The sequence below is a fragment of the Balaenoptera physalus genome, assembly GCF_965194825.1.
Source record: "Balaenoptera physalus genome assembly, chromosome: 10".
In the NCBI taxonomy this organism is placed as follows: domain Eukaryota; kingdom Metazoa; phylum Chordata; class Mammalia; order Artiodactyla; family Balaenopteridae; genus Balaenoptera; species Balaenoptera physalus.
Window position 1 is genome coordinate 74,989,646 of NC_138889.1, and position 15,759 is coordinate 75,005,404.

Sequence of the window (15,759 nt, forward strand, 5' to 3'; positions counted from 1 at the left end):
GCAGGGGTGGATTCGAAAACTGGTGCCTAGGGAGTCAGAACTGAAAGGGGGGTGTTTGTGCGCGTGTGTAAGCGACAGAGTGACTCTCCTGAAGGGTGACTAGCTTTGTACATATGTAAAGTCTGTGCCTGTATTCCAGATTTAATGTGTATGGGTGAGTATGAATGGGTGTGTTTGTGTGTATGAGTAGATTGTGTGTGTATATTTATGTAAGTGTGGTGGTGTATATTTGGGTGGGTAAGGTATGTAGTGGGAATGAGTGAGCATGTGTGTATGTTTGAGTGTGCAGGAGTGCCTGTGTGTGCATATTTGCGTCTCTACAGGTGTACAGGGTGAAAGTGTGAACTGTCCTTTAGATTTTGGTGTGGGGAGGGAAGCTGGAGCCCTTCCCCTCTCCCAGGTAAGGGCCACCTGGAACCAGCCAGGGCCCACAGAAGAGGGCTTGAGAACTGGTCTGCTGCCTGAGAGAGACCACCCCTCCCCAGGGAGCAGCTTCAGGCCATGGGGAGATGGTCAAGGGGGAACCTTTATGGCTAATTAATTGGTAGATAGTTGGGGAGGGGGATGTGATCCCTCTGAGACCTGCTCCTGGGAACAGAGCCTGCCCTTCTGCCTTGTCAAAAGGAGAGGGTGCTTGAGAGGGCCACTGGGCTTCTGCCTATGCTTCCTCTCGGACCTGTCGGGGCAGAGAAGGGGTCTACGGGGGAATCTGCGAGGACAAGGTTTGTGAGAGGTGGGTGTGTCTTCATCAGCCACTCCCCTTTAGTGACAGCAGCTTGTTGCCAGGGAGAAAGGGCACCCTGCTGTCAACCTTGGCCCCTCAGATGGCCTCTCTGACCACTTTCCTCAACTATAAAATGGGAGAGGGGGTCTGGTAAATTCTAAGGGTCCTTGCTGCTTTAACTGAGCCCCTAAGGGAGACACCAGTAGCAGCCACCTACCCTGGAAGACACGTCTTGCTTTTGCTGGGCTCTGTTCTCAGAGGCCTGAACCAAGCCTGTGGCATGAGGGGAGGGGTCAGAGTTGGGAATTTAAAGCAGAGCCTCTCCCCCATGTGTGAGCTACCCACTAACCCCCTACCAGTCCAAACACTGCCTCTGCTGCCCCGCTCTCCTTTACTGCTCCACATCCCTTGCCTCCTGCCCTCTGGAGCCCAGGGATGGAGGTTCGGGCAGGGGAGGGGGCAGGAGTGTCTGCCCAGCTGACTCCAGTGGAAAGGGGACTGCAGGGTGGGCACTGAAGTGTCCGTGGCAGAGAAAGGCTGTGTGTAGGCACGGGCCTGGTGGGTGTGTTACTGAGATAAAACACTCAATGTTTTAGCGTCTGAGGGAGGGGGCAGCAGGTCTTATATATTAAATCTTAGCTCAGATGTGTGTGTGTGTGTGTGTGTGTGTGTGTTTGGGGGGGCACAGTAATATGGGGAGAGTTAAACCCCCTGTTTTGAGGACCCTGCCCAAGGTCACCCAGGGAGTTAGAGGCCAAGCAGGATTGGAACCCAAATCTCCTGGGACCCCATCCTCCACCGAGCTGGCCCCCAGCTCCCTGCCATCTCCAGAGTGGACTGAGACGCTCGGAGGTCTCCCCTCCCCTCCCCTCTCCTGACAGAGGGCACCAGAGCCAGGGGATTATGTAACTGGAGGCTATGGCTGAGCTGTGGGGAGGGGCAGGAGGAAGGGGACTGGGAGGTTGAACTGGCACATGTGGGGCGGGGGGCACACGGGGCAGAGGCCTGGGTTAGAGCAGCTGCCCATTCAGCCTGCATTTGGCCTCGGACAGCATCTCACCACAACCACCACCCCTTTGGCCCCAGAAGCAGAGTAGGCCCGACTTCCATAGGGTCCTCTCAGCTTTCGGGCTCCCCAGCAAGAGGCTGGGTCCCCCCACCCCTCTCCTTGGGTTCAGCTTTAGGGCTCTGGCCTGTGCCCCTGAGCTTCAGGATAGGCAGGGGTCACGTGGGGCACGTTCCAGCCCTCTGCCCTGTCCATCTCCTCCCACTGGCCGTTCCTCTGCCTTGGGGTGGCCGTCACCTCATGCAGATAAATGGGTTGGATAAATGGGGTCTTGTTGGTGTACAAAACCTTACAGAAAAGTCCTGGCTCTCTCCAGTGTCCACTGAAGAGCAGATTCTGAGGGAGAAGCTGGGCAGTAGGTGGGGGGGGGGTGTGGAGATGGGTTAGAAGGTATGGTCCCACAGCCTATCTGTGCCACCTTCCTTCCCCCATAGGCACACAGGGTTGTTCTAGCTCCCTTGGGTGACAGATGAGGACACTGGGGCCTGCCCAAGGGCACGCAGGAACTGAGGGCAGAGCCTGGATTAGAACCCAGGCTTCCCGCTGCACGCCCGGCTGGCCTAGCTGCATTGCGCTGCCTCTCTGCAGCGCATCTGCGCAGAGCCCAGCCGGCCGCCCGCCCACCCTGCCCCCTCCATCTCTGCTCCGCCACTGCTGTCACCTTTGTTTACCCCTCCCCACGCAGACCCCAAGCCGCCTCAGATTTGTGGGTGGGGACTTAAATGTTTATTCTGGATTCGAGACCAGAATCCTGTGTGTGACACTGTAGATGTGCATGAAAGAAAAGCTGTATGTGTGAGAATCTGTGTAAGAGAGATTCTGTGTGGGTGTGAGAGGTTCTTCATGCGTGTGAGAAAGACCATATGAGTGAGACTCTGGGAGTGTGTGTGTGTGTGTGTGTGTGTGTGTGTGTGTGTTGAGACTATGTGAGAGAGATTCTGTGAGTCTCTGTATCAGAGAAATTCTGTGTGAATGTGAGAGAGACAGATTCTGTGTGTTTTGAGGGATGGACTTCGTGTGTGAGAATGAGACTGCGTGGGAGAGAGTGCGTATATGAGAGAGAGAGACTGTATGTGTAAGAGAGATGCTGTGTGTGTGTTTGTGTGAGAGGGAGAGAGGGAGATTCTTGGGGTGTGTAAGAGACTTGAGGTGAGTGTATTTCTGTGTGTGGCAGGCATGACACTGTGAGGCCTTGCATGTGAGGCTGTGTGCACGAGCCCATCTGTGTGTGAGGCTGTGTGGGGTGAGGGCCCGATGTGTGACAGAGACCGTGTGTAGTGAGGGGTGTGTGAGACGGAGGCTGTGTGTGAGAACCTGGTGTCAGTGTGGCTGTGTGTGCTCGTATGTGAGAGAGGCCCTGCATCGCCTGGGTGTGTGTGCCTTGAGGAAGATGAAACTCCAGACCAGCCTCCTGCCTGCTGCCTCCATCTCCTGGGACTCCTGAGCTGCCTTAGTGAGCGGTTTTGCCCCCCATTCCCCATCCTCAGTGGGAATACTGCTCTAGCTCAGGCCAGTTGTTGGTGCACAGGCCAGGCAGTGAGGCCACCCCTCTGCAGGCCTTAGCGGTGGCCCTGGGAGATTGGGGCTACTTGGCTGGGGTGGAAGGTCCCATCTGAGCTCTTCGGGAGTGACGGTACTAGATGGAGCAGCGGGTTCCCTGGCCCCTCTCTCCTAGGGTTTCCGGGGCGCCCAGCCCAAGGGGGTAAGGGGGGAGGAGGGGAGCCGGGACAGGATAGCCCAGCTTGTCTTCTGGGGTGAGGGGTGTTGTCCCAGACACAGAAGCAAAGGATGTTGATGACAGTTTGCGGTAAGGGCTGAAGGGGCTTCCTGGGACTATGAGAGTAAGAACTACCCCAGAGGAGGTAACACTGGGACAAGCTTTGAGGGGCAAGTAGGAATTAGCCAGGTGATGGCAGGGGACGGCAGTGCTAGCATGCAAAGCTGTGGCGGTATGGGAGCAGGCAGGGCTGTGCTGGGGCAGCCCTGGCTTGAAACCTGCCCTCCTGTCTTCCCCGGGGACCAGCACAGGTCTGAGGCTCTTGGCTTTTATCTATGATTTTCATGTTGTCATCAGGAACATTGTTGTGTCAGGTCACACACCACCAATGGCAGTCCCTGCGCTGCAGGCCAGAGAGTATCTTGTGTGTGTGTGTGTGTGTGTGTGTGTGTGTGTGTGTGTGTGTGTTGATATCTGTCCCCCAAAGTCCCTTGACTTTCTAATGACAAAGAAGAGCCAATGGCCGCACACTTGGGAAGCCCCACCTCCATCTACTTCATTGCTCAGCTCTCCTCTGATGCCAGGTCTCTGTCTCTCTGCCTTGTCCTCACCTTTCTGGGACCTGATGTAGTCCTCGTCCTCCTCAAATCCCTGGGAAGGAATCTCACCTGGAAGCTGGGATGCAGAGCCCAGCCAGAGACTTCTGGTCCTCCCTTGGGTCCCAGCTGACACTGGGCTCTTGGCTTGGCTTGGAGTACAGAGGGAATGGGGACGGAGATGCTATCAGGGACTTCCTAAGCATCTTGTCCCCCACCTCAGAGCCCGCTCCCCCAGGTCAGGGCCCCACTCTGAGTCATGGTAACATGTGAAGGAGACCCATGAGCAGTGGAGAAGGGCTGGGTGTGTTCCCCTCCTGCCACCCCAAGTGCTCCCCACCACAGTGTGTCCCCCATTCAGTGTTTTTCTCCTTCCCACGATGCTTTTACAGGTGTCCTCGTGTCTTTGAATGGTACTCCAGCCCCCCACCAGCTCCCCTCCCAGTAATGATATTCACAAACCAAGTGTCTTCTAGTCAGAATCTTTCAGCCTCTTCGCCTCTAAAATGGGCATAATGATAGAACCTGTTCCAGAGGGTTGATGGAAAGAGTAACTGAGTTATCTGCATCTTGGTGGAGAGCCCCAAGCCACAGGGCCTGGCATGCAGTAAGTGTTCAATAAATGTTGGCTACTGTTATTACTCCTATTGGTTGGATTATCCTTTTACTTCATGACTCTCTCTAGACTCCATCCTTTGCCCTCTGTCTCCATGTCCACTATCCTGGTTCCAGCCACCATTGTGTCCCTCAGGCCCACCTCTCCTGCAGCTTCCTGACTGCTATCCCGCCTCCAGCCCCTGGCCCTTCCATTTCTTCCTCCACTTGGCAACCACAGAGGCCTCTTCAACTCACAGATCTGTCAGCTCACCTCCTTGCCTGCTTAAAACCCTTTGGTGCTTCCCCAGCCCATAATGTGGCCCTTAGGCCCTGCCTGCCTCTCTAGGCTCCTCTGGCCTGGCTCTGTCCATCACTCACCGAGCTCCAGTCATCCTGGCCTCATTTCAGTTTCTTGCACACGCCACATCTCCCAGCCTCGGGGCCTTTGCATACGCTGTGCCCTCTGGAGCACTCTTTCCTTCAGGTTTGCCCCTCTTTATCCTTGACACCCCGCCTCAAACATCAATTCCCTGGCAATGCCTTCCTGGACCCCACAGGCTGGGTCCAGAACCAGAGTCCTTCCCTTCAGAGAAGCGATCTAGTTTGTAATAAAATGTTCATTAGCAGCCTTGCTTGATTCCAGTTTGTCTCCCACTCTAGAGTCTAAGCTTCTTACATACTCAGTATAATAGGAGGTATTATCATGACACATGAGGATGTTGAGGCCCATCAACCTCAACTGGATGAGGAGTGCTTTATCCAAGGTCACATGTGAACACGTTACTTGGGGGGCTGGTTCAGAAACCCATGTCTCTACCTCCTGGCTCCGTGGCTGGGAACCCCACCCACCTTATGACACCTCAGGGAGTGTCTGGAGTCTGGCACTCTGGGGGCAGGAGTCTGTGCTCCCTAACTCTGGGCGTTCTGGCATCTGCCAGAGCTTTGGAGGAGATTGGCTTGAGCCTCCCAGAGAGGGAGGCGTGTTTCCTCAGAGGTGGGGGAGGGTGGCTGGTGGGGGCTTGTTCCAGGGCCCGCTGCCTGGACCAGGGATCTCGGGGCCTCCCAAGACAGCTGAATATAGTTATACGGCTATTCTGAGCAGTCTCATGACCAGTGTATTTGCTCTGGACCAAAAGGTCAAGCCGCTGTCTCCCATCAGCCCCCGGGCCAGCCTGGCCACACCCCTGGCCTGAGTGTCCCATCCCTGGGTGCAGGCTCCAGGGAAAGGGGGGCCTGAGAGGCTCCAGGGACAGTTAGATGCCTGGTCCTAGTTCAGGGGAACCACTTGTGTGGGAGGGACCACCTTTCACATGCATGGGACTGTTGGGTACTCCCAGGCCACCTCTAGCCACTGCCCTCATCCGGTGGAGGAGGAACAGGCTCAGAGCAGGGAAGACACTTAAGACCACACAGCCCATCAGCGAGGCTCAAACTCACACCCCAAGCCTCTTGGCCCAGGGCCTGGCCGTTTGCATTTCTTTTGGCTCTCAGTTTTAAAAGAATATCAAACCCTACCTGGGCACACTGTTCTCCTTACTTACGCCTCTGATTTCCTCCCTTGAGCGAGGGAGAATCTGCAGTTACCTGCCCTCCCTCCTCCCTTCCCCACTCCCCTCCCAGGGCCCAGTACAGCTGGTCAAGACCTCCCTCAGCCAGTCAACCCAGACTTGGTCCAAATCCTGTTATTATCCCCCAAGCAGGATTTTCCAGAAGCCCCTCCCTTTCTTGAGTCACAATACTAATGGCCACTGTTTACTAAAGCACTTACTATGTGTCAGACAGCCTTAAGGGTTTGATGTACATGTTCTCATTTAATTCTCATACAAACTCCCATGGAACTGTATCACTATTATCACACCAATGCCACAGATGAGGCTGCTGAGACACAGAGAGGTTAAGTAACGTTTCCAAGGTCGCTTAGCTCACGAGTGGTGGAGCGGCATTCAGCTGTGGGTCTGCCTGACCCCGGAGCTCTGTCCATAACCACTAGTCAGTACTGCCGCCTGTCACTGTTCCAGGGATGCTGGGGTCTGTGGCTTCCTGGGGCTCAGACTCGGGTTTCCTTCTGGGTCCCGTCCTCCCTCACCAAACACTCTTCCCCAAAAACCTGTCTGGGAATCCTGCTCAGCGAGTTCTGGCCCCTGAACCATGGCAGGTGAGGGTCCAGCCTGGTGGGGTAAGAGGGAGCTCTGCTAGCCCCCAACAAGAGGGTTTTCAGAAGGGGCCTCTACTGCCCCCACCCGCCGTGCAGGCCTCGGGGCTCCATATGGCCTGCAGGCAAGCAGCAGGGGGCTTGGGAGGATCAGCAGTGAACATGCACGAGGTGCCGCGCGGTGAGCATGCTGGCTCCTCCTCAGCTCGGCGTTCCAGGCCTCCTGCTCTGGAAGCTGGCCGTGCGCCCCGCTGCGCCCTTCTGCCAGGCTCCCCCCTGGCCTCCTCATCTTCAGCCCTCATTCCGACCTCTAGGTTTTTGCTCATCCATTCCCTCTCTCAGTGTCCTTTCTAGTTTTTGCTGAACATGAAAACCCATCCCCCGAGGTCCCTAATGCTTAGCTGGCTGCTCCTGCCCTCGCTGACCTCCTTTGGGAGTGAGGGGTCTGGGTTGCACAGGAAGTCCCCAGGCTTGCATGATTCCAGCTGGAGGTCAGTGGGTCAGCTCTGGGGGCCTGTGGCTGGGGACAGGCAGGCCCTCAGGCTTAGCACCCACCCAGGGACAGGGAGAGATGAGACCACAGGCAAGACCCCAGTTGTAGGTATCAGGCAACTACACCAGAGCAAGATCTGCACCCAGGCCATTAAGCCAACCAGGCTTCTGTAGGCAAGTTCCATCGCCCCTTCAGGCTGCAGTTTCTCTCCCTGTGAAAGACAGAGGAACTTCTAAGTGACCACCAAGTCCCTTCTCCAGTCTGACACTCCGGGAGTTTAAGAATTCCAGGCTTCAGCTCCCCGGAGGCGCTGCGGGAGCCAGGTTAGTCCTTCCCTATTTCTCCTTCCGCGTCCTCGGCCCACCTCCTCTCCAGGGCACATGCGAGCTCTCCCGGTACCAAGCGGGCAGGAGCCCAGGGATGGGGGTCTCAGAAGCTTCCTCCTACATTCGTTCAGGCTCCCTCAGCCTGCTCTCATTCCTTCATCTAAGGCAGAGTAATCCCGTCCTGCCAGGGGTCGCCGCGGACGCGGGGCCCCTGTGAGCCATCGGGCACGTACACTCATCCAGCCCTCTCGTGCCACAGCCCTGGGGGTACCACCTCTTTACAGTGTGCTTGCTCAGGCCCAGGGGTGGCACCTGCCGCCCTCTTCTCCAGGCCCTTCTCTTGGCCGGCTGCCCTCCAGGAGCTGCAGAAAGGTGCACTCAGAGACGAGAGGCTATGCCAGGCGGTAGGGGCTGGAGCAGAGTGCGGGGTCTAAGTCCACTGGTGTAGGGGCGCTGCAGAGAGGGGGGCAGTGAGCTTCTGCTGTGCTGGATGGGCCGGGGCTGGGGTAGGGGTGTTTGTAATAGTTGCTATGGGGGCTGCAGGGGTGTTTGCTGGAGGACTCCCACCCATGGGTGACTCTCAGTTTACCTGGGATGCTTCAAAAGGTCAGGCTCCTGGGCTCTGTCCCTGGAGAATTCGACTCGTAGATCTGGGAGGAGGTGGTCAGGATGCTTACTGCACTCCCCGGAGAAGCTGATACGCGAGAGGGAGGACTTGCCGTGGGGTCTGGGACGTGGGGGCTCGTGCTACTCAGTGTGGTCCTCTGACCAACAGCATCCGCATCACCTGGGCACTTGTTAGAAATGAAGAGTTTCAGGCCCCAGCCCCGCCCCCCCAGATCTACTGATTCAGAATCTGCATTTTAACAAGATCCCCAGATGAATCATACGCACATCAGATTCTGAGAAGTGCTGAGGCAGGAAACAGTTCCCAGTGGAGGGGAAGTATCAGGACACAGAGAGGCCTGGATGGGCGCGTGCGGGTTGACAGAGCTTCACGGGTGATTCTGATCTTTCCTCGTGCCCAAGACATTGACATCAGGGTGATGTGCCTGGGGGGTGAGGCCCCAGCTCAGTAAATGACAGCCGCATCCACCTGGGTGGTCAGACCAAAAACCTCGACACCATCCTTGATTCCGCTCTTTTTCTCGCGCATCAGCAAATCCTGTAGTCTCTGTGTTGAAAGCCTAGCCAGAACCCGGTCTCATCACGTCACCTCCACTGCTACCTTCCTGGCTGAAGCCACCATCTTCTCTCCCCTGGATGACTGTGAACTGTCCCCCCTGCTTCTGCCCTTGCCCACGCCTTCTGCACAGGGTAGCCGGGGCCCTCCTGGTAAAACACTCGTCAGATCTGGCCACTGCTGTGCTCTGCTCGTTCTGGCTTCTGGTCTCACTGGGGGAGAAGCCCCGGTCCCTACGAGGGTTATAAGGCTCCACACGAGCTGCCCGCACCCCACCTCTCCCTCCGCTCTCCTGCCGCTCTCCTACTCAGCTCGTTCTGGCCTCCTTGGTTTTCCGCCAGCACAGTGCTTGTGCTTCTGCCTCAGGACCTGTCCTCTTGCCCTGCTTTCCACCTGGAACCTTTCCCCTCACTATTTACTCCCTTGCCTCCTTCAGGCCTGGACTCAGATGTCATCCTCTCGGATTGCACCCTTGCATTCCCTTCCCCCATTTTGTGCTTTCCCGTTTTCTCCTTGGCATTTAACACCATCGAACTATATTCTACTCATTTACCTTGTTTATTGTATATTTCCCTCACTAGAATATAAGCTCCAAGAGGGCAGGGATTTTTGTCTCTTTTACCCATTGTTCTGTGCTTGGCACCTAGAACAGGGCCTGGCACATAGTGGATGCTAAATACGTAATCATCGAGAGAATGGATAAGGAGGCCAGAGTTCAAGACCTAGGTCAGACATTGGCATGATGCCTTTGAGCCTATTACTGGCTGATCCTACCCTTCTTTGCCTCACCTGGGAACACAATTCCTCCATCCCCCCAAGCCTGGAGCAGTGATGGAGAGGCAGAGGCTGAGGCAGTGATAGGAGAGCTGGAGTGCTCTAATCAGGACGAGGGGGGCAAACCGCAGTCAGGGCAGTGTCCCAATTGCCGCTGTCACCACCCAGGGCCAGACAAGGCTCTTCACATCCTGGCCCTTCCATCTCTCCAAACTCCTGCTTCACTCTGCATCAGCCCAACCACTACCCACAGCCAGAGCTCAGAGGCTGAGAAACTATTTTCGAAAACCAGGACGCACAGCTCTTAGGATGGTGATGTTGCAGGGACACCGAGTTCCCAGGTCCACTTGGTCCAGCCTAATGCCCACGTCTGACTTCCCTTGGTACTCTGTTTCTCCTGAAGGCCAGCCAAGTTCATTTCCTCCCTCTCCCTCTCCCTCCCCAACTCCTTCTCCGTCCACCTCCTTCCCTCCCCTTTCCCCTCTCATTATCCTCTTTCCTCTGTCAGCTGTGTTTGTGGGAAGTTCTAGTCATTAGTTAGTGGTTTTCAATACAGGCTGTTCCCCTCGAAGGCCTAGGATGCGTTTTGTCCCAAATCCCCCTGCTTAAAGCCTCAGTCATGTGCTCAGTAGAAAGTGCCTGAGCTTCAGGGCTGGTCCCCACTTCCTGGCTACCTGGTGTTGGCAACATGCCCTGGAGCCCCATTATCTCCTAAGAGTATGGTCTCTTGAGCCAGGAGGCCTGCATTCGAATCCCGGCCCCACTTCCACTTCCCAGCTGTGTGACCTTGGACAAGTTCCCTAACCTGTCTGTGCCTCAAGAGAGGGATATTAATAGCACCTGACTCATAGGGAAGTTGGGAGGATTGAATGTGTTAAGCACTTAGCCCAGAACCTGAAACATAATAAGTGCTTAATTATCGTGGTTTCCATTATTGTCTTTTTAACAGCGCTTGGCTCTAGAAGATCCAAACCCTCACCTGTTCACCACCTGCTTCCTTTTTTCAGCAACTGACTCTCCCTTCAAATACCTCTTTAGGGATCACCTCACCTACTTGGCCCCAGGGGCCACTTCTTCCAGAATCTGTCTCCCAGGGACCAGATTTCAGTGGTCATCCTGGAAGGCAGGCCTGGATTCTCTCTTGGTCCTGCCATGAGCCTGCTGTGTGTCATGGGCGGGTCATAGCCCTCTTCAGAGGGCTCAGTCACCCCATCTGTTGTCTTGGGCCACTCGTCCCTGCTCTGCCTCCCTCCCCAGGTGTCGGGGGGAATGAGAGAGATGGATGATGGAACTTCCGCCTGCGGGGGGAGGGGGAGGGAGGGCCATTGACATCAGGCTCTGATCGGGAGCCAAGCCCGGGGACCTGAGATGCTGACAAGTGTGCCAGTGTGGTGGGGCTGGTGGGCAAGAGCCATGCATCACAGCTCAGGGCGTTGAAATGTCTCCTCTTTATAGGGGATGCTCAGGCACAGGGAGCAGTGGCAGCGGGGGCCAGGCAGACCCCAGGAGCCTGGGGGCTAAGGCCTGGGGCTCCTGTTGGTGCCACTGGACAGTACCCGTTCTGAGGCTGGGCTGCCCCGCCAGGCCAACGCCAGGCTGGGTGGGGATAAGCTAATATTAGCTGGGGCAGCCCCACACAGCTGAGCTCAGGGGGCCTCAGGAGCCAGCCTCACTGGGCCCAGGCTCTGATGCTGCTTCGGACTGGGCCACAGCAGCCAGAGGAAGCTCACTCAAGCCTGTGCAGGGCCTCGGATGCCCCTTCCACCCTGGGTCAACCCAGACCCTTCCCCTGCCAGCCTGGCAACCCTATTCCTGCTCTACTTTGGCTCCTGCCTGTGAGCCTCTGGCCCACTGCCTATGATGCGCCCGCCCACCACTTCCTTCCTTCCCCATCCACAGTGCAGGAAGGGACTGCTCTCCCTATACCCCTACTGTACACATAAAGACAGTCTATGTAGTTCCCCTGTCAGGGGCTGCTGTTAGCACTCATTCATTCATTCCACAAATATTTATTGAGCACCTACTTACTAGGTTGCTGGCACTGCTCTAGAAGCTGGGAGTAGAGCAAAGAATGAAACAGTCAAAAATCCCTGCCCTCAAGAAACTTACATTCTCAAGCAGGGAGAATAAAAAGAAACAAACGGATATATGGACTATATCGTGTGTCTGATGGTGAGGAGCGCCTCGGAGATATAAAATGGAGGGAAGAAACAGGAAGTGCTGGAGGTGGCAACTTAACTCATGTGGCAGGGAAGGCCTCCCTGAGCAGGTGACATTTCAGCAAAGACTTGCAGGCGGAGAGGGAGGGAGACATGTGACATCTGGAGAACAGAGCAAATGGGACATGCAAAAGTCCTGAGCAGGCGCGTGCCTGGGCCCCTGACAGTGGGTACCGCCTGTGTGTGCCCGCCCAGCGCTCAGCTGCGCCCACGCCTGCGCTGCCGTCCCCTCCCCTCTCGTGGCCACAGGGGCTGCACAGTCTGGACCTCCAGGGAGCCGGGCCTCAGGGAAGGGCTCCTGCCTCACCGCAATCCAGGGCCTCCGTCCTCCTCTGCCTAAAGGCCAGCTGTGCCCAGCGGGAGACGCTGGGGCCACACAGGGCTGCCACCTGGCTGGGGTGATCTGCTCTCTGCGGGGGTGTGGCTGGAGGGAGACTGGTGAGGGAGCCAGCGGTGAGGGGCCCTTCCAGGCAGAGGTCCTGTCGGCAGTTTCCGGTGGCAGAGCCCTCGCTCTGGGTGCGCCGAGAGACATGGTTAGTGTGGTGGTGACGGGCCAGACTGGAGCCAGACTGCGGGGCTCCGACTGCCAGGGTCCAAACCTGGCTCTGCCGGCCGTGAGCCCTGTGACCTCGTGGGCCTCGGCCACCTCGGGCTGTAAAAGGTGCTCTGCAGACGCTGGCCTCACCCGCCCGGGGGCTTCTGAGAACAGGGACCTGACGTCTCCGAAGAGGGTTGCCGTAACAGTGGGTGGAGGCTTCGGTGGTCCCCCGGGGCCCTGCTCTGCCCATGCAGGTGGTAGAGCGGGAAAGTGGGACTCCCTTGGGCCTTGTCACCAGGGCAGGACTGAACGTATGTCAGACCAAGCCTCCCGCCAGGGCCACCATCTTAGCACTTAATGTTTTATGCTCAACCTCAGGGGCTCTCTGAGCAGCTGAGAGGAACACAGTCACCCGCTGGGTCACCTGGAGGCAGCCTGCGCCCTGGGCCGAGGGCGGGGCTCTTGGAAGCGCATGTGGCTGTCATCTGCTAAGGGCCAGCCCCGGGGCAGTGTGTTTCTCCTCGTGTTGCCATGGACGCTCCTAACTTGGCCCCTGACCAGCCCACACCCCTGGAGCATGGCCCTTGTCCTTCTGGGCCTTAGTCCCCTCATCTACAACGCATACATAAGGGCATCACCTGCTTCTCAGGGATGCTGGGAGAATCCACTCAGACCAGAGGCAGAAGGGTAGTTTGTGAGAGAGAAAATACGGTTCAGAACAAGGCTGTATGTGGGAGGAGACCAGATCCCAAGGGCAGGGGGAGCGTGAGGAGGGGACAGGGCAGAGGCGAGAGCACAGGCCTTGGCCCTGGATGGGCCAGGGTTTTGGTGTCCCCTGCCTCAGGGTGGGCTCGGGCAGGTGGCATCTGGCTGAGCCATTTCCTCCTGTGAAATGGGGACGAGTCCCAGAGGGGCAGAGCCCCCAGCACAGAGCCTAGCACATGGGAGGCACTTACCAGGGGTTGGAGCTGGCTGCCTGGGGCACATTGAACCTGTTCCTGGGTTCAGATTCCCCAGGGGAGCTGGTATAAGGAGGCCCTGGCTGAGCCACAGAGACAGGGAGGCAGGCCGTGGAAGCCTCGTCTGGTAGCCCCATAACCTCGGGGGCACGAGCCGTTGTCACCAATGATATATTTAGTGGCACAAAGGTCAGAAATGCCAGGTGCTGGCTTCCCTTCTAGGCGGCAGGAATCGTGTCTCCCGAGGCCTGGGGGTCACCAAGAAGATATTTTTTCCCTGACTGGCAGTCTGGGGATCTGAGTAAACACCTCGGAGTAAGAAATCACTGTGGTTTGTACTGACTTGACGAGTCTTTCCGCGTTCATGGCTCTTCGCAGACCCTGTTGTGCTAGCCTAGGAAATCCCATCCATCCTGTCTTTCCAGACTGCCCACGCTTGGCCTCCAGGCACACCAACCGTTCCCCCAGGATGCCCTAGTTCCCCTGCCTCCTGCCTTGGCTTATTCTGTTCGCTCCACCAAGAATGCCCTTTCTTCCACCTCTGCATAGCTAAGATGGATCCATCCTTCAAGGCCAGCTTGGAAAAGGCTTCCTGTCTGGAGCCTTTCCTGATTCCCCTCCTGAACAGCCTGCTCTCTCAGAGAACTTTTCCTGCCCTTGACCCAGCCACCCTATTGGGGTGACATGTCTCCGCAACTCAGCTGCAGCTTCTTAGAGGACAAGGACCACCTTAAGAAATGATAGTGCCTGTTACATAATATGGAATCAATAAATCTTTGCTAAAACAATGTACCTCACAACAGCCCTGTGAGGTAGAAGGATTAAATATTATTCCTATTTTATTGAGGAAGGGAAACATGGCCAGGTCTTCTTGGGGAAATTAAGAAGGTAAACTAGAGCCGTGCTCGTGTTCCTTCCTGTGCTATTATGTTTAGGTTCCATGGTCAAGAATGAGGTAGTTGGATGGACAGATGGGTGACGGACAAGTGGATGAAAGAATGGATAAAAAGATGGGTGCGTGGATGGATACGGATGAATGGATGGGAGGAAGGATGTATGGAGGGATACCCAGCTGCGTGGGTAGCTTGGCAGACGGGTGAACAAATGGAGGGATGTGAGGGTAGATGGATAAATTTCTAGCCTCTTGGCTTCAAGGCAGGAGAGGAAGTCCTACCTCTCACTAAATGAAAACATCCTAGAGGATGGGGTTTGGAAGCTGAGGACTTCAGGGTGGAAGGCAGGATGGAGCCACCCAGCCCATGTGTGGGTTTGCTGGATGTGAGGATGGCTTGTGGAGTGAGGGAGCTGAGAGCTGGGGGCAGGGACTGACCTGAGGGCCTGGCTCAATCTCAAAGGTGAGAGGCTCTGATGGAGCAGACCCAGGACAGGCTGGAAAGAAGTTACAGGCAGAGCCATGTGACAGGAAGGACCTCAGGGCCCAGAGTTTTCCAGACTCCCTGCGGCCACTGGAGGGCAGGCAGTGAGTGGGGGATTGGCCTCTGAACCCCAGGCCGCACTGAGCATAGCTGTGATTTCAGTCTGTTCTGGGGTGGGGAGGCCACTGTTCCTCCTCAGACCCCCAGCCTTGGCGAGCAAGCCCCCCGATGGCTCTGGCAGGATGTGCTCAGCCCCTCGGCTGAGGAGGGACCCTCCTGAGGCCCTGGATGGCCCTTGCTCAGGTATACTGAAGTCCACGATCACCCAACTGCTTTTTTGCATCAATTCCCAAACTCTAGACGTGAGCGCCAAGACTTTTGTTCTAATTGCCTAGCAAGGGCCAGTCAAGGGCCCACAGACATGGGGGGCCAAGAGTTGAGCTTGGCAGGGCCTAGTGGCTTAGATGCAGCTAGCTGGGAGCAGACTCTTACAGCCGGAGCTAAGGCTCTCCCTTTGCACAAGGCACAGTGCTGAGCGCTCCAGGCCCCCTCCCCAAGCCCCGCTCTAGTGTTCCCCAGCACCGGGCTGCACCCCACCCCCACCCCAACACACGCGTGTGCGCATGCACACGCGCGCATGCGCACGCGCGCGCGCACACACACACACACACACACACACACACACACACACTGGCCCCCGGCGATCTCCCTGGGAAACCAGGTCCTGATGAGAGTGCCTGGTGCGCTGCTAACTGCTCATTACAGTCACAGCTGCAGCTAAGTATAGCTCCAGTACACACAAGACCAAGACAACAATGGAGGGAGAGTCTATCCATAAAACAGCTCCGCATGCAAACACATAAACATCTGCACACACATGCTCCCCACACTTATGCAAGCTGATGGCCTCGGACACTCATGAACCCAAAATTGCACCAACACAAAGTTTCATTCATTCTCTCAGGCATTTGTTCAATCAGTGTTTGTTGAGGGGCCAGGAGAGTGGTTAAGAGCGTGTGTTCTGGAGTCACACAAAGCT

The 15,759-nt window shown here is 56.5% G+C and overlaps 1 protein-coding gene across 2 annotated transcripts in view; it reads left to right on the plus strand.

The window, feature by feature from the left end:
* The window catches only part of KCNC1 (potassium voltage-gated channel subfamily C member 1), a 44,408-nt gene that overhangs the window by 639 nt on the left and 28,010 nt on the right, over nucleotides 1-15,759 (plus strand). The window lies entirely within an intron of this gene.